This window comes from Peromyscus leucopus, chromosome 4, assembly GCF_004664715.2.
Source record: "Peromyscus leucopus breed LL Stock chromosome 4, UCI_PerLeu_2.1, whole genome shotgun sequence".
Classification (NCBI taxonomy): domain Eukaryota; kingdom Metazoa; phylum Chordata; class Mammalia; order Rodentia; family Cricetidae; genus Peromyscus; species Peromyscus leucopus.
The window spans coordinates 19,104,478-19,132,214 of NC_051066.1; the positions used below are offsets into that span (position 1 = coordinate 19,104,478).

A 27,737-nucleotide genomic window follows, 5' to 3' on the forward strand; every position below is an offset into this window, starting at 1 on the left:
ATTTGAAGAACAAATCATTTAAGACCAATATATTTTACCTCTGGCACACTGACAGACTATGGAAATAAAGACAAAACAATTCATGTACTAAAGCCACTCTTTAAGTAAGTGTTATGATTCCATATCAAGTGAAATATAGTCTAAATTTCTACCCCCAAGCAAGGAGTGATAGCAAACAGCACTACCCTCAAAAACAGTTATGTCAGAAACACAATGCTTTGAAGCCAAGCAGAAGGCAGTGGATACACATAGCTATTAGGAAAGTAGAGGCTTCTCTAATCTGCCTATCGGTTTATACATTTTGAAACAGGGACTTGACAAGAAAATTAGAATTATTTTATTTTGTAAAATATTAAGTGATGTATAGTAAATTCAATGTTTTGCTTCAAGTATTAAGCTCTGTGAAAGATTAAGTCCACAATTCAATACCATGTACTTGTTTTCTGTATTGCATTTAACTAAGACAGTTGATATACACAAGACTTCCTACAGTCTGAATGAAAGAACCTTCCATGATGATGATGAGCATCACCTCAGGCTTTAGGGTTGTCTTTGTTCACTTTTTCTCCTGTTCTACATTCAGTTACTTTCCAAATACACTTGTATTTAATCAAATTCATTTAAATTATTGTTCTTTTTATTTTCTTTCAAAATATAACCCTCATTCATTAACATTCAATTTCTGTCTACACTGAAAGCCAAAGTCCCTATCTCTTACCTGGCATCTCCAGCAACTCCTAACAGGCTTTCATTTTGGCTCCTGAACTTTCCCTTGGAGAAAACTTTTTCAATATAGTTGCACACATTTGAAAAGCAAATAAGACTGAGCTTGCCTTATTTCCTTCACAGCTCCCCACATTCCATCTATAAATGGCAAAAGCTAAGTTCTTTACTATGACCTTCATGAACAACCCAAGGCCTCTGTAACTCTTCACTCTAATATCTTTCCACTCTTCTCTCTTGTCTTTCTGCTCTGGAGGCAAACTAATTCCTCTCCAGTTTCAGACTTTTATGATTTCTTTTTCTTTAAGTCTGGAAGGTTCTTTTGCTAGAATGTTCTTTCCACAGATCTGTTGTAAATTCAAATATCCCCTTCTTATTAAAACTTTATTTTTAGCCATGTTCTATCTTTCCCATGTATTTTTTCTTCCGTATAACACCTATTAATATTAAAGACATTTATTGATCATTTTCTGGTCTGTAAGTGTTAATGAGTGGTTATTCATGCTATTTCCTGACATGTACTTTCCATAAAACTTGTTACAATGTCTGCACATAAATAGCACATTTATTGACTTGTTTACATCTATCGTGGCTTACACTGCAATATTTCTTTAATGCTTAGAATTTTATATTATTTTTTGCTTTGTTCCCAGAAGCGAGGACAATGCCCAGCATACACTAATCATATCGTAAACACTGGGTGAATCCAAGAGTGAATACAATACACTGTATAAAAACTGGTAGAGAGATCACACAAGGAAAACATGTATCAGACATGAGGGAGTTTATGTATGTGTTTAAGAAACACAAAGAGAAATGGTGGACAATACATAAGAATGTAAGATGAGTAATTTAAGCCGTACAGACATCAACTAACCAGGAACTTAAAGAAGAAAAAATCACAATCTTCACAGTGTATTGCTATTCACAGGCTTTGCAAACTATAAAGATGTCCATTCTGTATAACCACAAAGCACTCCTTCCTACATGTACTACCATTCATTGTACATATGTACCTATTATGTAATTGAACTGAAAATTTGTATTTGTACTTCTTAGAAATACAGTGAGATGTTTTATGGTAAGGACTGTATTCATTAAGTTTTGCCTTAAAAATCACATGTGCGCAAACACAATATACATATGCAGATATCTATAGCAGTGAACCCAAAGTCAGTTTTGCTAGATCCAGTACTGAATAATCAGAAGAGTCTTGGTTTCTTTCAGTGTTGAGCATATCAGCAACCTGATAATACCTTGAGAAGATATCATCTTCCTGTGCTTATCTGTGATATCTGTAAAATATTGATTATATAAACTGTTTTAATAGTATGTGTTAAATTGACTCATGATAATTTTTACAAACTCTGAAGATACAAACTGTTTATAGAATGAAATGCAGAAAGTGAATAACATACTGCCTTTACCTTGTCCTCAAACTAATCTCAAGTTATGTAGTTCTTAAACATTAATTTCACCTTCATTCAATAGATATTTACAGATAACCTATGCTAAGATTTATTACAGATATAAGTATATGATAGTGTAAAGACACAAATAATATCCCTAAAATCATGAAATTTACGTAGTAGAATAAAATTTAAAAAATAAATTTTCTTATGTTTTTGGTTGTGAGACCCAGGGAGATCTTTGAGTTTGAGGCCAGCTTGGTTTACAGAGAAAGTCTCAGGACAACTAGTGCTGCACAGAGATATCCTGTCTTGAAAAAAATAACAAACAACAAATAATAAATAAATAAATTTTCATTAAACCATTTGGTTTGTTAATAGTATGAAACAACTAATATAAAAGAAAACTGTATACTTGAGGGTACTAATAATTTCAATGGCTTTCCCACTGATACAATTTTACAGTGTATTTCTCTTGAGACTTCTCATAGATTAACATGTAGAGAGACTAGTAGACAGCTGTAGTGAATTGTAATTAAGCTCAGAATAAAAGTTATATATTTCCAGCCTAGAGGAATGGCTCAGCAGTTTAGAGCAGTTGCTGATCTTAGAGAGATCCTGAGTTCAATTCCCAGCACTCACATGTTGACTCATAACCATCTATAACTGTAGTCCATGAGATCTAATGCCTTCTTCTGGAGGGCAAATGTACATGTGGCTAAAACACCCATATACATAAAGTACATGAAGTTATATATTGCCATAGTAATAATTGACAATGAAAGACATTAAACATTTTTTAATTGGAAAGAAAAATTTACCAAATATTTCAGTACTTAAGGACTAAGGAAAAAATGTAAGTCTCTTAAAGTCTTTTAATCCTGAAGTGTCTATTTTCTTAATACACATTAACATGTATTTATTCACTGTCTCATTTAAATACTCTACTTCCTATGTTTTAGTATAAAATTTCCTGGCATAAATGTACATGATTTTCTATAGAACAAAATATATTTGGGTCCCCCACCCAGGTAGTGGGATCAGGATCCGTCCCTGGTGCATGAGCAGGCTTTTAGGAGCCTAGTGCCTAAGGTGTGATACCTTGCGCAGCCTTGATGGAGGGGGCAGGGGCTTGAGCCTGCCTTAACTGAATGTATCAGGCTCTGCTGACTCTCCATGGGAAACCTTGACTTGGAGGAGGTGGGAACAAGGGGAGGGTTGGGGAGAAAGGCTCAGGGGAAGGAAGAATGAGGAGGATGCAATCTGTGGTTGGTATGTAAAATGAATAGAAAATTTCTTAATAATAAGAAAAATGTGTGAAAATACACAAAATACAACGCAATGAGGAATCACTTTTTCTCTCCTAATGAAATAGTCATCAATTCACTTGATGGAGATTTAAAAATAAGGAAGAACCCGACATCTTTGTTCTGATGATTTCCATGTCAGTATATGGAGAATTCTTGAAGGACTTCATCTCTACATTCCTCCTTCCCGCATATATGAATATGATATAAATATATGCACCCATATTTATATCCCACTAAGAACGTAAGACTGATCTTTTAATGTTAAGGTCTTTTTCAATTGCACATAAGTGGAATGTAGTATTCAAACCTAAAGCATATGTTTAGCTGTGATAAAGACTTTTTTTTTTTTTAAATTGCACTATAATTTTGTTTTTTTGACTAGGTCAGTAATCTGGAGTGAAAATAGCATATATGGCTTTTCCCAGAATCTGCTAACAGTGAGTGATATTAAGCTACATTTCTTTTTAAATCATGTAACTATCCTATAAATGTCAGCTTGTTAAATTTGACTATGGATCTTAAATGTTGACATTAAATAAAACTTATTAATCAATGATTCCTACCACAAATTTGTAAGTTTTCTGTGTCTTTATTCTAACTAGTGGTAAAATATGATGAGTTGCATTTGCAACATATCAGTGATGATCTATCTGAGGCAAATTGTTCATTTCCTTTTACTGTGTCTTAGTGATATTTATATACACAGATACATGTACATGTATCTCAAGACTGTATATGAGTTTGAATACAGAGAGTACTGATGTAAGCATCACTCAAGTGGCTGCCAAAAGCCATGGACTTCCTTTGGATCTTAAGTAAGTAATATTTCCTTTTTCTATTGTATAGAAAATACTTTAACTCTAGTTCAACAGAACATTTAAAACAATTTTCCTTTAAGTAATAAAATACAATACAGACTCCTGAGTTTATTTCTCCAATTCATAGTAACTGGATACAACTGCTATTTTAATTCCTTCTGTTGCTTATATTTTACTTTTATAAGATTTTGTAAGGCCACAAATTATTTCCCTATTTTGATGATGGAAGTTTAGCTCAATTTCAGCCTATTATGAAGACTTGCAATAATATTTCCGTTCATGTCTTGGATTAAACACAACAGTCATTTCTGTGAAATGACACAGGTAGATACTATTAATCAATAAGGCTAATTTTAATGCATTCCTGTGTTATCTCCAAGTCTCTCATAATTAAAAATGTAGAGACTAGATTGGCTATTTACTCCACCATCTCTTTTATACATGGCTTGTTCAATCATGAGGGCCTGTTAACATGCTGAACAGACAAGACATTTTACAGAATCTCTTCTTCCTAAGAACTGATTCAACAGTTAGTAACCAGAACTGATAGTATTCCTTCTTACATAAGTGGCAAAAAAGGGGCTTCATCTAAGCAATGACTTTACATGTGGTATCATTAAACTTAGGTGCATTATTTCAGCTTTCTCCTCGTTGAACAGAATTTACTTCTTTTCATAAAAGGTCCAAAGAACTGAAGATAGACAGTTTAAATATTCTAAGTCACAAGCTTTTGAATGAGTCTTTAAAAATGCAATATATAAGCAAAATATAAAATAAAATGGAAAGCAGGAAGAAGGTAGAAGAGAGCAAGGGAGGAATAGTCATAGGCATGAAAACTACCTTTTTTGTTATTGACATAGCTCTGCTAACATTTTGATGCAGTAATATTATGGATATCACAATACATTTTGAATAAATAATAAATTAAGAATAAATAAATAATATTTTGTTGTCACAAGACAAATTGAGATGGTCTACAAAGTATTTTCTTTAGCATTCTGTAGCTGAAGAAAAGCCACTTTTCTTTTGTTCCTTTATCAATGCATGATAGATAATTGACAACCAGTTTTATCTGTACTAAATCTAAATATGACTGTGTCTGGACCTATCACCTAGTTTGAGACAAGCTATTGGATAGTAGGAAACTCATCATGGTTTGTGAGTCCACAAATATTTTTTCTTAGCATTTATCAAAATAAGGGATTCTATAAAATTTTAAAATAATTCATTTTATGCCTTAATTGTACATGGTGATGTGTTTCATAAGGACATTTTATTATGAGCATACCATGCACATGGTAGATCTTTCCATCTTCTAGTTTCTTTTATTTTTTTCTTCACTATTTAGAAATTTTCCAATTTTTTGGTTAGATTTATTGCAAGGTATTTTTTTTTAGGAAAGTATAACTGGCTTACTCTCTGCTTTCTTTTCACAATATTTTTGTTATAATTATTGAAAAGACCTTTTGATATATATATATTAGTGTTGTTGCTGAAAATGTTTGTCAGAATTGGGGACTTTCTAGTGATGTCTTTAGGGTCTTTTATGTGTAGTATATCATCTGCAAATAAGGATATTTTGACTTCTATTTTGTTCTCTGTTATTTCTTTCACTTAATGTTCTAAGTAAAACTTCAAATACTACAATGAATAGGAGTAGATAAAGTGGGGACTGCAGAGAAGACTGAATGGTTTATTTATAGAGACTTGAATTTGAACCCCAGTACCTGCATATAATGTCAATCATGGCTACATGCACCTTGACCCTACTATACTTGAAACTGGGGCCACATCATTTGATGGCTACTAACCTAGTTCTGTGTTCAATAGGAGACTCTGTCTTGAAGGAATAAGCTGAAGAGAGGGGATATTCGACACCTGCTTTTCCAAGACACCAAGTTCCATCATTACTTATTTATGATTTTTTTTTCTTAATGCAGTCGATTGTAACTATACATCTCTATCTTGGGACTATTTTTATTGTATCTCTTAGGATTTTGTGTTTTCATTTTTGTTTAGCTCTTGAAATATTTATACCTCTTTCTTGATCTTTTTGATAATTCCTCATCATTTAACAGCGTGCTACTAAATTTCTATGAATTTGTGCATGTCCTGTAGTCTTGTTATTGATTTTATTTTCATTCCCCTATGGTCAGATAGAATACAAGCCATGGTTTTAATTTTTTTATATTCCTTAAAACTTGCTTTGTGTCCTTTCATATGGTGCTTTGGTTGCCAAGAAGAGTGCTTAATATGCAATGTTATTATTGTATTGGAATCAGTCTATGCTTTTATATCTAAACATTTTTATATATATTCATTTCATAAAATTTATTGCACCCATGTTCAGTGTGTATATGAAAATTCCTGGTGATTAGTTGTTGTATTAATCAGTTTATGCTGATTTTTTCTTTACATCTTCTTATTGTTGTTTAACATCTTTTTGCAGATACTTGAATAATGGCACCTGCTTGCTTCCTAGTTCCATTTGCTTGGAATTCTTTCTCTCCAAGGTTCATGTAAAGTAGGAGTTTATGTTTTATTTTATGGTGTTCATCCTATTCATTAATCCAATATGCAGACTATGCCCATGTTCCTTTGTCATCTTGAATCAACTGAGAATAATAATTTTTGTCTTAAAATTCATCCCAGAGCAGGCAGGATGGCTCAACAGATAAACACACTTTCCACCAACCCTGGTGACTTAAGTTTGACCCCAGGATCTCATATGGTAGAAGGAGAAAATGGACCCCCAGTGTTGTCCTCTGACCTCCACGTGCTCCCTATATCATGTGTTCTTGCCCACCCTCCCCCAAATAATAAATAAATAAATTCTAAAATTACCAAAATAATCCTTTTGGGATGATTCTAGTTTGTTCCATATATATGACAATTAGGATGAATTCCTGCACATAGTTCCCAATATACTAATTTGACAGAGGAACTCATGGAATTTCAAAATCTGTTTGGCATCAAGAGTATCAGTTTTCCCAAGTTATTAACTAAGGACATTTTACAAATTCTTTACATAGTGCTATTCTTTGGTAATAGGTTCCAATGATAAGTTCATAAAATTTTTGCATATCTCTTTAAGAAACATGAGCTAGATATGAAACTCAAAGAATTATTTAAGGGCATCTCTATGCATAAGCACTGAAATCCATCATTTTGTTTAGCTGAATGTATAAACCCAATTCCTCATTTTCTGTCTGTGGTTTCTTCTCTTTCTCATTTTTTTAAAAAGAATTTAACAGTGTGAGCCCCTAAAGTGCGTGTAAACTTGGGAAAAGTTGTAAGTATGTTTAGTTTCTTGATAAATTTCAGATTTTATTTCCATAAGAATTTTTATCTATGGTGATTAATGTAATTATTATTTATGAAGAAATTTATTAGGAATTATTTTTGTTGTTGGATTTTTGAGCATGTGTTACATGTTTTAACAGTTGATTGCCAATGGAGTTAAGATAAGCTCAAGGAAACTCAAGCTTCACAGAACCTGGTAGATACATTTTGATTATTGAGATAAAAAAATATAATATCCACTAGCCTTTTGTCCTCTAGCCTTGGACTTTCAGTCAGGCTTTAATTATTTTTCTAACACCTTCAGATGACCTTGTACCAGATAACTTCACTTTTGTAGTCAGAAATATGCACATTTTCAATAATTTGTCTTGTCATTCATTACCAGTGACCTTAACAGACAAGCTAAGAAACATAATTGTTGCCACATTTATGAAGGCTGCCTTAAGGCCCTAGAATTCATTAATTCTTCTGGCTTATCTAAGATAACAGTTTGCAGCCTGTTTCTCATTTTATGACATTGACAGATAAGACAGTCGTTTCTAGTGCAAGCCCCCATCTCCTACACTTTCAAAATCACATTTTCTACATAGTTTTAAGATAGAAAACTTTCTCATGCCATTTATACATTTTCTAATTATTATGATTCTCGGCTTAATGTTTTGTCTCTGCTCTATCCCATTTCCACCTTGAAATCATCTTCTTGGCTTTAATCAGTGAGGACATTACTACTAATCTGACACACACAGAATCATTCACACAAACATGAAATACACACTTAAATAGAGTTCATGGAAGAATGGGACAGGGAGGTTTATTAAAACATAGAAGTTAAAAAATAAGGCTCTGGATTTTTATTCCACGAGACCATCTTTCACACCCTCCACAAGATTCTCAGTGGTTCTGTCCTGTAGAGCCTAATTGAAACACCATAACTCTGGCTCCTCTCTCTTCCCTCTCCCACCTCTGCTTACCATCCCTTCCTCTTTCTGTTTACCCGATCCCACCAAAGATAGCTTATTTCAACTTCAGTACCTAATCTGCTTTTGTGTGATTTGAAAATTCTTAGAATTATCAGGGATTTTGTAATAGCAATGACTCAGCCACACCTCCAAGATTCTAACTCATATATCCAAAATTATAGCATAGGTTAGACACTACTAGTGAACACACTATAGTAGTGAGCAGACAAAACCTAGTGCCTCCTTGGAAAAAGGAATCTCAGTTGAGGAACTGCCTATACTGCCCATGGCCATGTCTGTGAGGAGTTTTCCTGATTGCTAAAATTGATGGATGAGGTCTCAAACAAGTCAAAGCAGGGTCATCCTCAGGGAAGTGGGCCTGAGCTATATAAGAAAACAAGCTGAACAAATACAGATTTGAGAAAAATGACAAAAGTTAGCAAGAAAATCTTAGACAATACAAGAAAATGTTAAATTCTGGTTTTATATTCATGTTCTTCAACCTTTAAAATTTCCTTCATGTGTATGAATATATATACATAATCATAATATTAAGATATTAATCAAATAGACACATTGAATATTTCTTAATACATAAATGAATAAATATAGGTTAAGTGAAATACATTTGTTTTGGTGGTAAGTTATGCAACAAACGAGAAAAGTTTAGTAAAACTACTACAACTACCGCATGGGAAGTATTTCACCATGAAACAAAGTTGATAGCAAAGGATCATCTTTTGTGGCTAAATTCTTTCAATGGCTGTCACTAGAAGACCCCCTCCAAGTTCTCAGATCAAGCAATGCTGTGCCTTCCTGCTCTGAGGGCTGATGCTTCTCCATACTCTCACCTATCATTGGCAATGCCACTCAATAATGGCATACATTGAGACATCTGGAACAGATACAAGAATGGAAGACTTATGAAGCAATGAGAATCACTGCACAAGCCAAGGAAGGTTTTCTTTTGGTTGATTTTTGAAGACTGAGCAGCAACTGCTTTAGAAGAAAAGAAGAGTTCACTAAATCCTAGAGGTGATGAAGAGCTAGTGCATTAAATGCAATGGCTAAAGGGTCAGCATGATGGGCACCCAACCTCTTTTTACAGCCAAGTCACAAGATATCCAATGCCTGGACTCAGGTAGGAGTGAAATTGTACTTCCTATTCTTCTGAAATTCTAAAAAGCATCACTTCAAGCATGTTCTTAATTTAATAAAGACCCAGGTTCTTAATATTCCTTATACAAAGGGATTCAATAATAAACTACTAACAAATTCCATTTGTTTCTTTCATCTTGAGAAAGGCAAATCAATAAAAACGCTAATGGGCAATTATCTAACAGCAACAAATCACTAAGTACTCCATCATAGTGAGTAAATAAAGTCTGCAGACTTCAGAGGTTTTAGATATCTCCATCTCATTAATGTACACTGCAGTAAAAACTCAGATAGTACACCTTCTCTTCCAGTTTATTAGTTTATCACAAAGAAAACATAAGCCTGACTGGTTTTTATGTTCATTATGGAATTTGAATTAAATGTATTTAATACAAAGAGCTTAACATTTCCTCTCAAGGGAAGGAATAAAGGGTTTCCTATGTTCTGAATTCACCATTGATTTGGGTTTTCACTATTGTTTTACTGTTTCTGCATGCACAAAGTCAGTTCACAGGTGGCATGTGGCTCCTTTGACATTCAGGGAGCTCTTGAGGACACAAGTATCTGTCTCCCACTCCCCTTCTTCAATTTAGAAATGAAACAAAGGCCATTCCAACCAGAGATCACTTTAATGTGTTCCAGTGCAGCGTTCCAACAGGAAGATGTCAAACTGAGACAGCGGTTAACACCTAGCAGAAACACCTAAAGAAAGAATCAATCCTTTCCATAAAACTGAGACCTTCTTTTTTTCCCATAGGAAAACATCAGAAACCTTATTTCTTCAGCATTTGGCTGTTATGTGATAACTATAGTCCCTGACTATCATGAATACACTATAAAACCAAATAATAATTTTCACAGCAAATGTTTCTAAATGTTTTGTATCATCACTCCAAGTGGAAAAAAATCCTTAATTAAAGAGTTAATTGGTGAGAATAAAACAGGACAAAAGACTAAACAAGGTAGTGAATTCTCATATTTTTAATTGCTTCTTTTATTTTTGACATTATAGTATAATTACATAATTTATTCCCTTTATTTTCCTCCCTCCAAATCCTCCAATATTACCCTTCCTTGCCATCTTTCATATTCATTTCATATCCATTTTCTTTATTAACTGTTGTTATATACATATATGTATATACATATAGTCATAAATACAACCTACCCAGCCTACACAACATTACTTGTATGTATGTTCTTAGTTCTTAGGGCTGAGCTTTTGATATCAGAAAATTCTAATGTTTTCAGTACTGCCTACTGTATCATGGTGGAGTCACTTAATGTTTCTCTGTTACAATAATTTGGAAGAACAAATTGAGGATGAAATAAGCTGGTCTTGGTCAAAGCGTTTAGGGCCTGTAATATGGCTCATTGGATCAAGGAACTTGTCACTCATCAAGCTTGATGATCTGAGTTATATCTCTAGGACCAACATGTTGGAGGGAGAAAACTGACTTCCAAAAGTTGTCCTCTGATCCCTACACACATGCTGTGGCATCTCTTCCAAACCCACAAAATAAGTGTATGCCATTAAAACACTTAATATTGAGCACACATCAAGAATAATAATATGTCAACTACTATATATAAAATACAAAGTACAAATAAAAATGCATGTGTGCATGAATATGATCATAGCACAGTGACCTGGTTTGCTTTCTTTTGCTGCTATAAAACACAGTAGTAAAAAGTAAATTGGGGAAGAAAGGGTTTATTTGGCTTATATTTCCTGATCACAGTCTGTCATTCACAGAAGCCAAGTCAAGAACTCAAGGTAGGAACCTGGAGTTGGAACTGAAGTAGAAGCCAGAGAGGAATACTACTTATTAGCTTGCTCAGCCAGCTTTCTTATGCCACCCAGGACTATCTGCAATGGGTGGCACCATGCTCAGTGGGCTGGGTCCTTTCACATAAATCATTAATCAAGAAAATGCCCCACAGACTTCCTACAGGCCATTCTGATGGAGGTATTTTTCATTTTAAATTTCATCCTGCCAGATAGCCTCTGATTTGTGTCAAGTTGACAAAAAAACTAACCAGCATATTCATTGTAAAGATTTCTAAAATAAATAAATAAATAAATATTTAATAATTTTATGTAAAATATGCATTTTGAAATTTTGTTGCTAAAAAAGAATTTGATCTTAACTTCTCCCAAAGGAAAAATAATTCTTAAACATAGTTAAGCAGCTATTACTACCACTATGTATGAACTTCCATAACAAAAGTTAACACTCATTGGGTTGCCAATTGGGATTTCATATTCTTAAAAAAATATGCTCTCCTGTTAAGAATTATGATGCTCACAGAAATTTGCTGCAAAAATAACATGAAATTTTCCATGCAAAACACTTTCCATTTTTTAATAAGTAAAAGTTCTTAATAGCCAGACTATAACCAACATCTAGGAGACAAAGGCAGGAGAATTATTAGTTCAAGCCTGGGCTACATAAAGAAGATTTAAAACCAAACCAATACAACACATCTTATTAATACCACCAAAGAGTCAATAAGAACTACTTTTCTCAATGCTCATCTCCAATATATATATTGCTAATTGTAGCCTGAGTGATAGCTCATTGTAGCCTGAGTGTAGCAGAGTGATATAAGAGGATCACAAATTCAAGATTTGTGGAGCTACATCATGAGACATTGTCATAATAAAATTAAATAAAGATAAGCATAACATTTATATGTGATACACACACAGATTCTGTATTGTAATCTTTTCTTTTCTATTCTGTGGAACTGGAAATTCAAAGCTAGGACATATTAGCCAACTGTTCCACCAGAGCTACAGCACCAGACCAGTATGACAATTTTCTGATTTGAATTTACTGCTAATGAACTACATTTCAGACAAGTATATAACCCAGTACAGGTGCCAGTGAAATGGTTCAGTAGGCAAACTACTTGCTTTGTAAACAAAAAAACCTGAGTTTGATCCCTGGGACCTCCATAAAAGTAGAAGAAGGGAGCCAATTCGACAAAGGTGACCTTTGACCTCCTCACACACCTTGGCGAAGGCACACATGTACACATACACATAATAATAAATGTATTTTAATCAACTCACAGTATGAAAATGTGTTATGCCTGTGCTTTAATAATTATTTTATTGTTGGGCATATTCATGTTAAAATTTTAAAGCAGTACAAATTGGTACTTTTATAGACAACTATGTATATTGTAGAAAATACAAAAAATGAGCAACAAATCTTCAGTCTTCTCAGAAAATTAGCAATATTTTAGAGTTATTGTCAGCCATATACATAGCATGTCATTTTATAGTAATCTGCAGCTGTTTCTCATCCCTTTGTTAGTACCCAGAAGGGATGCTCCATGAATTTTTCATAGTTAACTAATTAGAAGCCAGTAAAATGTTTTGAACCATATACATAGAAAAGTCTTATAAATAAATGATCAAGCATATCCTCATTCTGTCATTTAAAAAAAAAAAGGTTCACATTCAACATGTCAAAAGACAAATCTGTCTGGGCTTTTTCCAGTTCTATTCAGTCACCTGTTCTTGCTCAGTTGGTGGGAGGAGCAGGCTCCCTACAGCCAGATCTAGTGACCTATGAATGAACTTTGAGTCTTTCTGCATCTTTATTCACCTAACTATGGCATTTCATCAATCACCAAGTCCTGAGTGTTTTAATTCCTTCAGATATGTTCAAAATAATCCACAAAACCACTACGTTCCTTCAAGTCATTACCAACTAAATTTTGAAAGATTGTAACAAACACCAAAAAAGAAAAAAGAAAAACAAAAAAAAACAAAAAACAATCCCATTTTATAATTCTGCTTTTTCTCAATGTCATTCTCACAACTGAAATAGTTAAATAGTTAAAATTCAAATAAGATCCCGTCCTGTTTATTTTTTATTTTATTTTATTGTCAAATTGTCTCAAGCCAGTCATATGGGAAGAAGGAACATCAGTTGAGAAAATGCCCCTATCAGATTAGCTTGTAGGCAAGTCTGTATGGCATATTCTGGATTGGTGATTGATGTGGAAAGGCCTAGCCAGCTGGGGTGCTACCAACTCTGAATCCATGGGCCTGAGTCCAATAAAGAAAACAACCTGAGCAAGTCAGGAAGAGCAAACCAACAAGCAGCATGCTTCCATGGTCTCTGTGTCAGCTCCATTCTCTAATCCCACCCTGAATTCCCACCTTGGCTTCTCCTGAGGATAGACCATAATCTGTAAACTGAATGAACCCTGCAGCCCCAAAACCAAGCTGCCTTTAGAAGTCCTGGTATTGTACCACAGCAATAGAAACCCTATGACAGATGTTCCCCTTAGTTTTCTTTATTTCTTGGTTGGGTTCTACATCACCTTAGGATGAAGACCAGGTCCTTTAGTAGGCCAGTGACTTATGGTCAAGAACAGAAGCTGGGTTGAGTAAGATGGTTTGTATCCTTATCCTCAATAACTGTTTTAATATATTATATATTTTCAGATAAATGACATGTATATGCATAATCTCAAAAACAAAGAAAAATACTAATATATATATATATATATATTTGTAATCCACAAAAATCTTAATTATAAGAGTTGAAATTTTCATGTGTTTTATTCAGTTCCCAGAGATATTTCCCTCTTAGAAAAGCTGGTCTTAAATTTTGCTGAGATTGTGTCTCCTAGAAATGTCAGAGAAATTACAACCATGAAGTGTTACCAATATAGTTGCCTAAATAAGACCTAAAGATTGATGACATTAATAGACATAGTACTGTGGATCAGGGGAGGCTCATAAGTCCTAAACTGTAGATAAAGAACTATAGGCAACTAAGCAATACTCAGAACAGAACGGGAGAAATTATCCCCAGGGAAGAGCACATCAATTAGTTATCAAATAGCAAATGGTGAGGCCTGAGAACACACATACTAGTAACACACAGACTGAGTAGGTTTTATTTATGTATTTATTAATATGTATATATATGTAAATATGTGTGTATTATGTATGTATGTATGTGTGTATGTATGTATGTATGTAACAACAATTAGAGAAAAAAGGTCATAAATTTGAGAACAGGACTGGGTGCGTACATAAAACATGTTAAGGAGGGTGAACAGGAAAGGAAAAATGATATAATTGTATTAAAATCACAAAAAAATATAAAAATGAAAGAAAAAAGAGAAAACTGTCTTAGACCCTATGCACTTCTCTGTTTTTGCCTCACATTACTTCCTGCCACAGGTTCAGTTTTGGTGGTGCTACCTTGTTTGAAGCTCATCCCAGTCTGTACAGATAATGCGCCATTCACACCAGAAGACTACTCTTTATGCTATTTATTCCACATTTCTTTTTTTTTAAAGATTTATTTATTTATTATGTACACAGAAGAGGGCACCAGATCTCACTACAGATGGTTGTGAGCCACCATGTGGGTGCTGGGAATTGAACTCAGGACCTCTGGAAGAACAGTTGGTGCTCTTAACCTCTGAGCCATCTCTCCAGCCCCCCACATTTCTTTACATAGAAAAACTATCGTTGTCATCGTCGTCATCATCATCACCATCATCATCATCATTAATTTGGGTTTCCTTGTATATTTATGTCGCTATTGTAGATATACATGTTCTTAGAATCTAGAGGAAGATGTCAGGTGGCCATCCTGCTCCATTACACTCTGCCTTACTACCTTGAGACAAGAGTCTGCCACTGAACCTAGAGCTAGGCTGGTGTCCAGAAAATCAGAGAAATCTTCATGATTCCACCCCTGGCCCTAACATTGGGGTGTTAGGTGTATGTGGCCTATCTGGCTTTTTATCAACCCCCAGTCATGACGCTTGACTTGTAGATGTACGTGGCCTCCCTAACTTTTTAACATGGGTGCTGAGAGATTGTCCTCAGGTCTTCATGCTTGCACAGCAAACACAGTTTTCAATGAGCCACCTCCCATCCCCTTTTATTTGATTATTTGTTTATCAAATAAATATACATTTGTTCATACAGAATATAAATGTAAAGGCATGTATGACATTATGTACATGGAGGTCAAAAGACTGGGCGTTGTCACTTCCCTTCAACCTTGTCTGAGGCAGCTTCTTTTGTTGGTTTTTCTGCTATGCCTTCCAAGCGAGCTGGTCTGTAAAGTTTGGGGATTATTTTTGATTATTTTTAATCATTATCTAACTTCTCTTTGTAGGAATGTTCAGCATACAGATGTCCTTGATAAACCAGTGGCTTTTATGTTGGTCCTGGGTATTCAGTCTCAGGTCCCCACTTGCTTTTCATACGTATTTACAGATTAGATATCTCTCAAGAATTTCCAGTACATTTCTTTTTCCCTTAAGACAGTACCTCAAACTGTAGTCCAGGTTATCCTGCTCTTTATTATATAACTCAATTGACCTGAGACCCACAGGGACCTAAAATTATTAATCAGTATTCAAAAATATATGCTCCCTCAGGAAGCTTCTTAACTTTCCCAGTCTATGTCATGTACTTCCTGTTGCTTTCATAAGAATTTATATTAATCTCTGTGGTGTTTATATATATATATATATATATATATATATATATATATATATATATATATATAATTTCCTAGTTTACTTTTAGGGAGCTGTCACCTTCTCTAGTGGAGCAGATCTAGTTTTCATTCATTACAGATTTTTGTCAATTTTCAGCTTTTCATAATGATTGAATAAACACTAATATTCAGTTAAGTTATATAGACAGAATTAAATATATTATTGATAGTTGCATATAGAATATCTCTAGAGAATAATATAAAAATATTTGATGAAGATATAAACAATTACATTACATAGTAATGTTTTAGCTGATTACTTAATTGTAAGAGAGCTAGTAGTTTTTCAGAAAACTACACATATTTATTCCTATGATGAATATTAATATCAGGTGGTAGGTTATGACAATAGTTTCATCTTATAATGGATTTAATTATTTATTCAGCCTTTGTTTAGTGAACACAATATGATTCTCTATAACTCATACTGAAAATCAAAGCAAATTTTCAAATTCCAAAATTCACAAAAAAGTGTAGTAATCATAGACAAAAGGATACTGTATTTTGTCCATATTATTTAGCCTATTTGTATGAGATCATAGGATATCCAAATATGCCATGCTTGAAATATATGAGAAAAATTTGGCCATGACATGAAAATGATGAAAGGCACATGGAAGATTCATGAACTGTCCTTCTCTTTTTCTCTATTTTTATGGTTGAAAATTTCTATGGTCATAGAGTTAAAAATACTACCCTAGATTGAAAAGAAGTACTACTTTAACAAACATGCCAACAAAGATGCAGAAACCTCACTGTTTATAACATATATTTATATGTCTGTATCATATATTATGTTTTTTACCTTAAAAACATTCACCATCCTATCCATGCAGGAAATCCAGATACCCCAACAATTTAGCAAATATTTAACTTGAACTATACTCTGTTAGAAGTAGACTTTCCATTCTAGAGGTAGAAGAATGAAGTAGAAGAAGAAAAGAAAGCAATTTAAAGAAAATAAAGTATTCATATAAGTTAGGATCTGGAAGGTATAAATGAGAATTAATCATAATTTTTTGTCCCAGCAGAAAAAGAACAGTGCCCCTAAAATGCTAAGTTTTGAAGCATCTCAGTCAAAGGATATATTTCACCTCTGTAGACCCTAGTTGTGCTGATGAGAAATTAAAGATTATAAGACATGAGAAAATTAATTAGGATAAAATGGAAAACATATCAAAATATCCCCATAACAGTTGGCAGTATCAGGTAAATGAGATAAAATAAGTTATAGTTGTTTTTCTAAATCTGGAAGATTTAAAAACATGTATTTCTCAGGAGACTTAAAAAAGCAAGATTCCTTAAGAAACACAGTGAATACAAATGAAGTACTTAAAAAAGTTTATACCATAAAAACCTTAAGAAGGGTAGATGAAGGACAAAGTTTTATTCTGAAGCATCTAACTTGAAATGTTTTCAATTATCAAAGTAGAGGTGCAAGAATTCTCTGTGTCAGCCTGTGTGCACATCCTTTCCTCCTATTATAACCCATAGAGCTGCAAGGCTCTTAGATCTTAAAAGAAAGGTAGTAGCAATACTAGTTGGAGAGGATTCTACAAAAAAATATCTGGTGCTTCAGGAAATTAAGTGCATGGCTGAGCAGACCTGCCGACTCCCTCAGATTTCAGCTGAAGGAAACATGCTACCAAGAACATTTTCCTGAACACAGCATATCATAGGAAGGCTCCCTGTAATCTGAAATATATGCCTTATTTTGTGTGTATGCATGTGTATTGCCTCCAAATTATCTAACTTGTCATAAAGCCATAAAGTCACATAAAAAGACCTTTGTTTTCAGAATGCTGTTTATTAGAAACTTCAGGGTTATTTGTAACAGCTAAAACTAGAAAATAAAAAAGGAAAATAGACAACCATGGAGGATAGAGAAACAGTGTGATACACCAAACTGTGATCACTCAACACTAAAAAGTTTGAGTTACCAAAACATGCAGCATGATGCAAGTCACAAGTATTATTCAAAGGTAAAAAAGTCAGATAAAAGAATATGTATTGTATAATTCCAACTTTTATGAAATTATGAAAAAGCAAAACTAATGTTCTTAAAAATCAGACAATTCAATGCTATGAGACTAAGTACTAACTGGGTAGGACAAAAAGAGAATTTGATAACATGATGGATTATTTTACATCTTTTTACCTGTTTACCAAAATTGAATGAAAGATGTCCTCACTGTTTAAGGACTATACCATAGATAATTAATTATACACCAAGGCAAAATAATTTTTAACAATAGAGCAAATTCTTACAAAATTCTGTGTGGTAATTTTTACTTGGATAATCTAATCTTATTCTGAAATACGTGTCTTGTGAACAGACATCCTAGGACTACATTTATCTAATGTCAAGGTAATCACAAGATAGAGGACAACCCATAAGAGGATAAACCACAATACCCAGTACAGAAGTTTAGTACCATTTGAGTATAACAAATCAATGGAAATTAAAACCTTTTAAGCAATTGCTCATTTGAGGGGAATATTTTTATCATTGTAGAAAAGAGTTATAAATCACACTTGAATTCCACTTGCTAGGAAAATGAATGTAGAAAAGGAATTTAAAAACACATGATGATAATTTTAAGTTAAAAAGAACAGCAAAATAGAAAGGGAGTGGTTCTTCCCATGATGTCTATGCCACTACTGCACCGGTGGGGCATGTCTTGCCAGGCCAGTGTTATTGTAGCTCACAGCGTTCACAACTGGGTAAGACTATTATTACTTATATCCTCCAGAAGCATGCACAGCAAATTCTAGCACAAAACAGTAGGGATGATTCTTATATGTAGCTGGAGTTTTCCTGCCTTGCCGACAGTCAGGACAAATCTTTGTCACCTGCCAGTCCCACAGCCGCTCAGACCCAACCAAGTAAACACAGACACTTATATTGCTTACAAACTGTGTGGCCATGGCAGGCTTCTTGCTAACTGCTCTTACAGCTTAAATGAATCCATTTCCATAAATCTATACCTTGCCACGTGCTGGTGGCTTACCAGTGTCTTCATATGCTGCTTGTCATGGCGGCGGCTGGCAGTGTCTCTCCGCCTCAGCCTTCTGCTTCCCAGAATTCTCCTCTCTCCTTGTCCCACCTACTTCCTGCCTGGCCACTGGCCAATTAGTGTTTTATTTATTGACCAATCAGAGCAACAGATTTGACATACAGACCATCCCACAGCACTTATAAGTCAGTACCAACTTAATATCTTTATGTTCTCAAGCATGTGGTATCTTCAGTAATAGAGTCCTGCCGTCAAGTTCTAGTGTGTAACCAATAGCATTGACAGTATTCTTTAATTGTTGTGGTATATAAAATGGCATTGGCCAACAACTCCAAAACAGGTAACTAATTCCTGATGATAGTTTTTTTTTTTTTTTTATTTGTTAGCCTAAGGTGTCTAGTAGGTATATTGTTTTCCTATTATAGGGTAACTGTATTTTAACTGTTTTTATATATGTTTGTGTGTATGTATATATAACATACATATACATATGCAATGAAGCCTCTGCAGTAGAAGGTAAGTAACTCATACCTGGTAGCGTTGTTGATCCACAAGAACCTATCATCAGACAGATCACAAGTGCTAGGCGAGAACCCACAACTATTATAATACCAAATGGACATAGTATTAAGTTGGCTCCTAGTAACTTATTGTTATACTCATAGATTAGTTTAATTCTCAATATTCATCAGAAAAGCTTCTAGTAGCTGGTTATTAGCACAGAGATCTAGACTTGGCCAAGGTGCAGAGAATAAGAGATTGCTGAATATTCAGCCCTAAACTGAACATCTATACTTTACTCTCTCTTCCAAAGGCTCAGTGATCATTGTGAAACAAGAGGCAGAAAGACTATAAGTCCCAGAGTTGATAGATGACTATAAGAAACAATGTCATTTGCACAGAAAGGAGCAGTTTTCCATACAAATACACAGCAGTAATGATAGCATGCATGAGCTCCAAACAAACTCAAACTATACCAAACCCAATCATGAAGAGTGGAGCTGTTGGCAACTGATTGATATTGGGAGAAGTCAGTTTCCTTTGGGAGTGTTGCCACTGGTAGACCAACCACACTCAAGTAGAAGGCCACTCATATCCATGAATACACAGACAACACAAATTGAACTAGATAGATGAAGAAACAAAAGAGTTGGAGGGAGGCACATATGGTCAAAACCCATTGTGCAGATTTCTCTAGTCACAAATAAAGATAAAAAAAAAAGAGAAAATACCTTTTAGGAAAACATTCGGGAATTGTTATGAGTCCAGAAAGGGAAAAGATTAGACATAACTAAGCTTACAAAAACTTAGTGTGCATTTTCCACTATTCATGAGAACTTGACAGAGAAGAGGAGAAGTTAGAAGAGCAGCAACAGCAATGACAGCTAGGGTGGCATCTTACCCAGTTGGTCTAGACCTCTAGTTAAGCAATGAAAGTCCAGGACCAAGTAAACCACTCCAAGATCCTTAAGTTTAGGTTGCATAATTGACAGGCTGAGCTCTTTCTCAGTTTGGGTAAAATTTTATTGAAACTATATCGAAGCCAAGATGTTTCCCACCTGAACTGTCTCCTTTTGCCCCACCTTTCAAGCAGGTCAGCTCTGAACCTCTGTCCACACATTTGCTCTTACAGTATTTTTCCTGGTAAATTCTCCTACACCAAATAATATTTTACTCTCTCTCTCAAGAGAACAAACTAGCACATACGATGGCATGAATGTCCTGAAAAATTGAATTTAAATGAGGTTCTTGGTTTGCTTCCTTCTGGTTAAATCCCAGAATAGTCTATTTGGAGGATTACTGAAGACCACAACGGAGCAGAGATAACACACTAAAACATCCAAAATATACAGATACATGACCAAATCAAGGTAAGATTATGCTCCTGGAATTGGAGGTGGAGGGTGGTTTGACCAGGGCTGTTGGAATACACGGCTAGAGCAAAAGCATTCTTTTACATAATGAGATTAACATGCAGGCAAAGAGCACCTACAAAATCCATGCCAAAGTGACTCCAAAATAAATGGAGAAAGTACACCTCAGGTGTTGTAGAAATATCTGATCTGTACTAATAGCTCACTGGAAAAATAAAAAAGTTGTATTATTTTAGCTAAGCAAGAATGTATTACATCTGTTTATGCTGTATGTTATTACTTTAACTGTGTAAAGATATGTTACTTTTGTTTATGTAAAGGTGTGTTACATTTCTTTAATGATGTAAGGATGTGTGTTTAATTATGTAAAGATGTATTGCATATGTTTCACCTTGCCTACCTAAGGCATCTGATTGGTCTAATAAAAAGGTGAACAGCTAATAGCTAGACAGGAGAAGGACAGGGAGGGCTGCAAGGCAGGGAGAATAAATAGGAGGAGAAATCTAGGCTCAGAAAGAAGGGAAGAACAAGAGGAGGAGAAAACGAGGGGCATGCCTGGGGCAAGAAGCCAGGCAGACACCAGCCAGCCAGCCATAGAGAAGAAGTAAAAGTAAGATATGCAGAAGTAAGAAAGGTGGTAAGCCCTTGAAGCAAAAGGTAGATAAAGAGAAAGAGGCTAATTTAAGTTTAAAAAGCTAGCCAGAAACATACCTAAGGTAGGCCAAGCATTCAAAACTAATAATAAGTCTCTGTGTCATGATTTGGGAGCTGGTTGTTGGCCCCAAAGAAAAAAACCTGGTATATAAAGAGGATGCAGAAAGGAATTAGAAATGATAACATGACCACTTACAATGCAGCTGTCAGTTGTCACATGTATATATTAAGAATATTTAGAGCTAGGTTCCTTACTTTTTGGCTCTTTAAACAGGGTTTCACTATGTAGCCCATACTGCCCTTGAATTCTCAATCTTCCTGCCTCCAACTCCCAAGTCTCTTGATTATTAGTGTGTGCCATCACAACCAGACAATTCCATGTTTATCATCCTAAATAACATATTGATCCAATATTAAAAGTATTACAAAATTTAAAAAATGCAGACAAGAATAAACGTGTGTGTGTGTGTGTGTGTGTGTGTGTGTGTGTGTGTGTGTGTCATAGTTAATCTTATCAACTTGATAGGATCTAGAATCACGATGGAAATAAGCTCCTGGGAATGCCTCTGAAAGATTATCTAAATTAGGCTAATTGAGGCAGGAAGACTTACTCTAAATATAGGTGGCACCATTCCATAGGTTAGACTCCTGTGACTACCCAAAAGACAAGAGGCAGATTACTGAGCTGAGCATGAACATTCCCCTGCCACTCTTTCTGTACTGGGCCCCAGGCTCTGCTACCATGGCTTCCCCATCATGATAGACTGCAACCTCCATCAGTGAATGAAAATAAATCCTTCTTAAACATGGTTTGGTCAGTATTTGATCTCAATAAAAAGAAAAATGAGTGACACCATGTGAAAATAAAAGCCCACTAATCCTGGATACTGCACAGGGCCTGTCATTTAGCAAAGTTGAGGATAATGCCATAGCAGCTGACAATCCAGCATCACTTCAAAGTTTAGTGGTGGCTGGGCTTAGTAGTCCAAGGTTGACACTGTAGAAGAGTGGGTAAGGTGGGCACTATAAACCACCCACAGCAAGAAAAAAGCAAAAGCCAGATGGCAGCCATTCTAATAAAATCTCATGATTCTTTGCCTAAATTCTAGGCTTAATCCAATTTTAACATTTAATACCCACTGACTAAAGAATTAGACAAGGCCTTGGAGAGAAATGTCCTGCAACATTTGATCAATCATTTGACTATGACAATACCCCTAGATCTTTCTGCTGAAGTATGTATAACCATTTACTTGGATAGCTAGTAGTAGAGAAAGGGAAATTCTCACATACCATGATGAATATTGCACACCATCTAAATTAATTTCAATTTCCTATAATTTAATGCATCATTTCTGGTGTTACAGGATTGAGATGGGAAAGGTTATATGAGCTAGGTAATAAATGGAATATTAGCTAAGTTTTGGCTCTTATGGAATGATTAGAACACAAATTCACCTAAGAGTCCTTTTCTCATCCAACCACAAAAATTGAATTTGGTATATTTGGCAGCTAGTTGAACAACACTGAGTTTATTACATTTATGATAAGAACTATCACAGAAAACCCGAAGGGATAACTAAAATGACCTCTTTCCACAACCACTATCACTAGAACATTCTAATTTGGAAGTCCCAGTTAGAAAAAAAATGTAAAACATCTCACAGAGGATAGGAATGGATAGAAGGGATTTGCATCACTGTTAAAGACAGGTTATGGTCCTTACTAGAGATAATTATCCACTTCACAGTTCAGTAACATCATAGTATCTGGTTCATACTACCTCAAAGAATAAAATACAGTGCATAACAGATCTCTTTAGTTATAGGTATTAATCATTCATTCTATGCCCAAGGGGGAACTTCAGCCAATTTCCTTGATGATGTGGAAAACTGAAAGATTTTACAATGATACAGAGCAGTAAAATGCTCTGCAGTGATGATGATGAAAGAAACTTTTCATTTAATCCAACAGGCCCAATCATGTGGGAGTGAAAGAGCCAGGTAAAGACATAATACAGAACTCATGCAATTCCCAGGGAGAGAACCCAGTGCAGATAAATGGAGTCTAGAATAAGAGAATCATGCAAGACTTATTAATAAATACTCTCTGACATGTTCCTGGAACCAGGAATTAACAGAATGCCATACTTTGAAGTTTCTAGTGAGCAAGGATCCAGAGAACCCATAATAGTTATGGTCTCTTGTCATATGGGGCAACGTTCTTAAGCAATCAGCTAAGAAAAAAGACAACAACTTTGTTTGGATATTTCAGCCCCATATATTGCTATAATCTAAAATTGAATTACAACAATGTTCAACATCAGGTCTGAAGTCAGCAGATTAGAAAAATCTGTCTTTCTTGTACAAGAACTGAGAGCAATAAGCATGATGTAAAAGAAATCCCTGCTGTATGCCCACCTATAAATTCAGAGTCAGTAGACAGTGGAAGGGTATCTGGTTATGAGACCTGCAAAATGCAATTAGGAAATACAAAATAGGAAGGTAGTAGTATGTGAACTGATAGATACATGGGTACACATGAAGTATGAGTCATTTCAGTCGTGTATTTTTACTTGCTCCAAACCCCTATCACAAACAACAGCATCAGCGAACTCTATAAACTGATTTTAGAACTATCTACCTAAAAACTGGGTATAGAACTGAAAAGGCAGCCATAAATGGTACTCAGTCATGAGCATTTCTATGATCAGTGTTAATTAGTTAAAACAATGTTTGCTTATAACTGACACTTTTACGCTAAAAGACAAATTCCAAATACTTTATGAGTGGACAGAAATCTTGTTGATCAAAGGATGTTTCACAGAACTAAATGTGCTGCTCCTGAACTATTCTAGATGATCAAAGTGAGCCAAAGAAGAGGGCTTACCTCTGAATCTGTTCTTCACAAGCCACCAAAGAATACTTAAGAGTGCAATGGCAGGTGACAAGTAGGCAAGCCTGTGTTCATAGTAAGTGCTGCAGACAGTGCAGAACTGTTTTCAGGCCTTGATTTGAAACTCTGCTCTGAGATACAGGAAGATCTATGTTGGGGACAAAGTGTGGTGGTATTGTGTTCCTCAAAATATTGTGCATGCTAATAAACTTATCTGGAGTCAGAGAACAGGACAGCCACAATATTAAATATAGAGGATAGGCAGTGGTAGCACACACCTTTAATCCCAGCATTCCAGAGGCAGAAATTCCTCTGGATCTCTGAGAGTTCAAGGCCATATTGGAAACAGCCAGACATGGTGACAAACGCCTTTAATTCCAAGAAGTGAGCCTTTAATCCCAGGGAGTGATGGCAAAACCAGAAAGATATATAAGGCGTTAGACCAGAAACTAAAAGCATTTGGCTGGTTAAGCTTTTAGGCTTTGGAGCTACAGTTCAGCTGAGACCCATTCTGGATGAGGACTCAGAGGCTGTCTGAGGAAACAGGATCAGCTGAGGAACTGGCAAGATGAAGTAGCTATGGCTTGTTCTGCTTCTCTGATCTTCCAGCTTTCACCCCAATAACTGGCCTCAGGTTTGATTTTATTAATAAGAACTTTTAAGATTCCTGCTACAACAAAGTTAACAGGTCACTTGCCATTCCGAATTGCTTGAGGAGCCTCCATATTCCCCTCTCAGGAAGAAATGCAATAAAACTGTTTGGGTACCTTTTCCTCCAGTAGTAGGCTTGCTTTAATACTGGGAATCTATTGTCATCACAAAGGAAACAATATTTCTAGTTCATTTAATGTGTTGAAGTGAGGACAAAACAAAAGAGCTTTTTATCCCTGGTTATTATTGGGAATGAAGGCCAGGGATTTGGGAAGATTTTAGTCACAAAACAAAAACAGTCATAAGATGACACTGTTCACATCTAGTGAATAGTGAAAGATGAGCTAATGTGGTCACTGTTATTATAGAAATGTATGCATAAAATATCATTACATTACATATATATGAATAATGCAATATATAGTTACCAAAAAATATTTAAAATTAAAGAAAAGATAAGTTTTATGGCTAATTTCCTTTGTGGTCTCCTAAAGGTGATGGAAGGCAGTTGCAGAGCAGAGAGAGACATGGAGACTGAATTCTAGCTGCCAAGTCACACTTTCAGGACCCAGGAAGCATAAGCTAAGGAACATGACCAGGCTTACTGAGACTCAGTACAAGTGTTTCTTCCAGTTTTCACATTTCATATTTCAGTATTTTCTCTGACCATGTGATTTTAACTTCTCTGAATTGTTCAATCCTTAGACTCTTTCTTTTGCAGGGTTAATCAACATCTAGCATCCAGTTATATTTTGTTCTATAGTTTTCTCACCAGGCAATAAGACTTTTAGAATAAGCAGTGGGCTGGTTGTATTCTGCTGCAGGCATAGTACCTAAAGAGGGATTTGGCATAGATTGTTGCTGCTCAATATGGCCTAAGCGATGGTATTGGCTACTGGATAAGAACACAACACCACTGGGACTGGAGAAACAGATCAATAGTTAACAGCACTTGTTGCTCTTAAAGAAGTCTGGTGTTCAGTTCCCAGCACAGACATCAGAAAGTTCACAACTGTCTATGACTCCAACTCCTGGGGATCCAATGCCTCTGGCTTCTACAGGCACACTCCTGTGCACATACCCAAATGCAGACACATATCTAGACATAATTAAAATTAAATCTTAAAAACAGGAAAACAACACCAATATTATTGGTTTCCTAACAACTAACTACTGCTTTTGTTTTGTTTGGTTTGTTTTTTGTTTTGTTTTGTTTTTCAAGACAGGGTTTCTCTGTGTAAACCTGACTGTCCTGGAACTCACTCTGTAGACCTGGCTGACCTCAAACTCAGAGATCTGCTTGCCTCTGCCTCCTAAGTGCCACCACTACCCAGCTCCCCACCCCCCCACACAACTGCTGCTAAAAAGAATAAAATAAAACACATTATTTTGAAGACTGAAAAGAAAATTAGCCTGTATAAGGAAGTGACTCATGGATGTTCACATTTAGCGATAAAATTCATAGAACCTAATGTAGATTAAAGTATTTATACATGATGCAATTATTTCAAAACTTTAAAAATGAGTGAAGCAGGGCTATTGAGATGGTCCAGTAGAAAAGCTGCATTCTGTCAAGCCTGGCAACCTGAGTTCAATACCTGAGATCCACCTGGAGCAAAGAGAGAAGTGACTCCAGCAAATTATCCTCTGACCTCCAAGTGCATGCCATGCATTGTGTATCCCCCAGGAACAATCAATAAAAAAATGCAATTATTCTAATGGCTGAAATATAGTAGAATATGGAATTGTGCTCATGAATTGAAGGTCAATATTTAAAGCCACTAGCTATTTTGAAATTAAAGATAACAATTAAGTCTAATGTGTCTATTTTTAGGACTCAAATTATTCAAATTAAAGATAAATAGTTGTGCTGGGCAGTGGTGGCACACGCCTTTAATCCCAGCACTCAGGAGGCAGAGGTAGGTGGATCTCAGTGAGTTCGAGGCCAGCCTGGTCTACAGAGTGAGTTCCAGGACAGCCACCAAAGCTACACAAAGAAATCCTGTCTCGAAAATCCAAAAAAAAAAAAGATAAATAGTTGTTTCTATTATATTTTATAGCATGAAAACAACCTAACTGAATCATCTGTTTAATTAAAAATGCATCAACATAAAGTAGTACTCAACTATCAATTTAATGACGAAAATATTTCTGTTGTTAAAATTATAAGTGTTCCCAAATAAATTGTGACAAAATGAAAATTGTTCTGGTGTGTGTGTGTGTAACAGAGACAGAGAGAGACACAGACAGAGTGAAGGTGTTCCTGTGTGTGTGTTTGAGAATGAATGTGTGCGTGTGGGAATATGTGTATATGCTATTTGAAAACACGCTGTTTTCTTTCCCTCCCATTTTTTTCAACACCAAGTTTGTTCTCTTTACTTTCTTGCTGAATCCAGACACTCCACTGTTCTC

At 35.2% G+C, this 27,737-nt stretch overlaps 1 protein-coding gene and 1 pseudogene across 5 annotated transcripts in view; one reads left to right on the plus strand and one right to left on the minus strand.

Annotated features, from left to right (window-relative positions):
• Lrp1b (LDL receptor related protein 1B) overlaps positions 1–27,737 on the minus strand; it is a 1,927,307-nt gene that overhangs the window by 497,312 nt on the left and 1,402,258 nt on the right. The window lies entirely within an intron of this gene.
• Positions 1,186–1,297, plus strand: LOC114692860 (annotated as a pseudogene).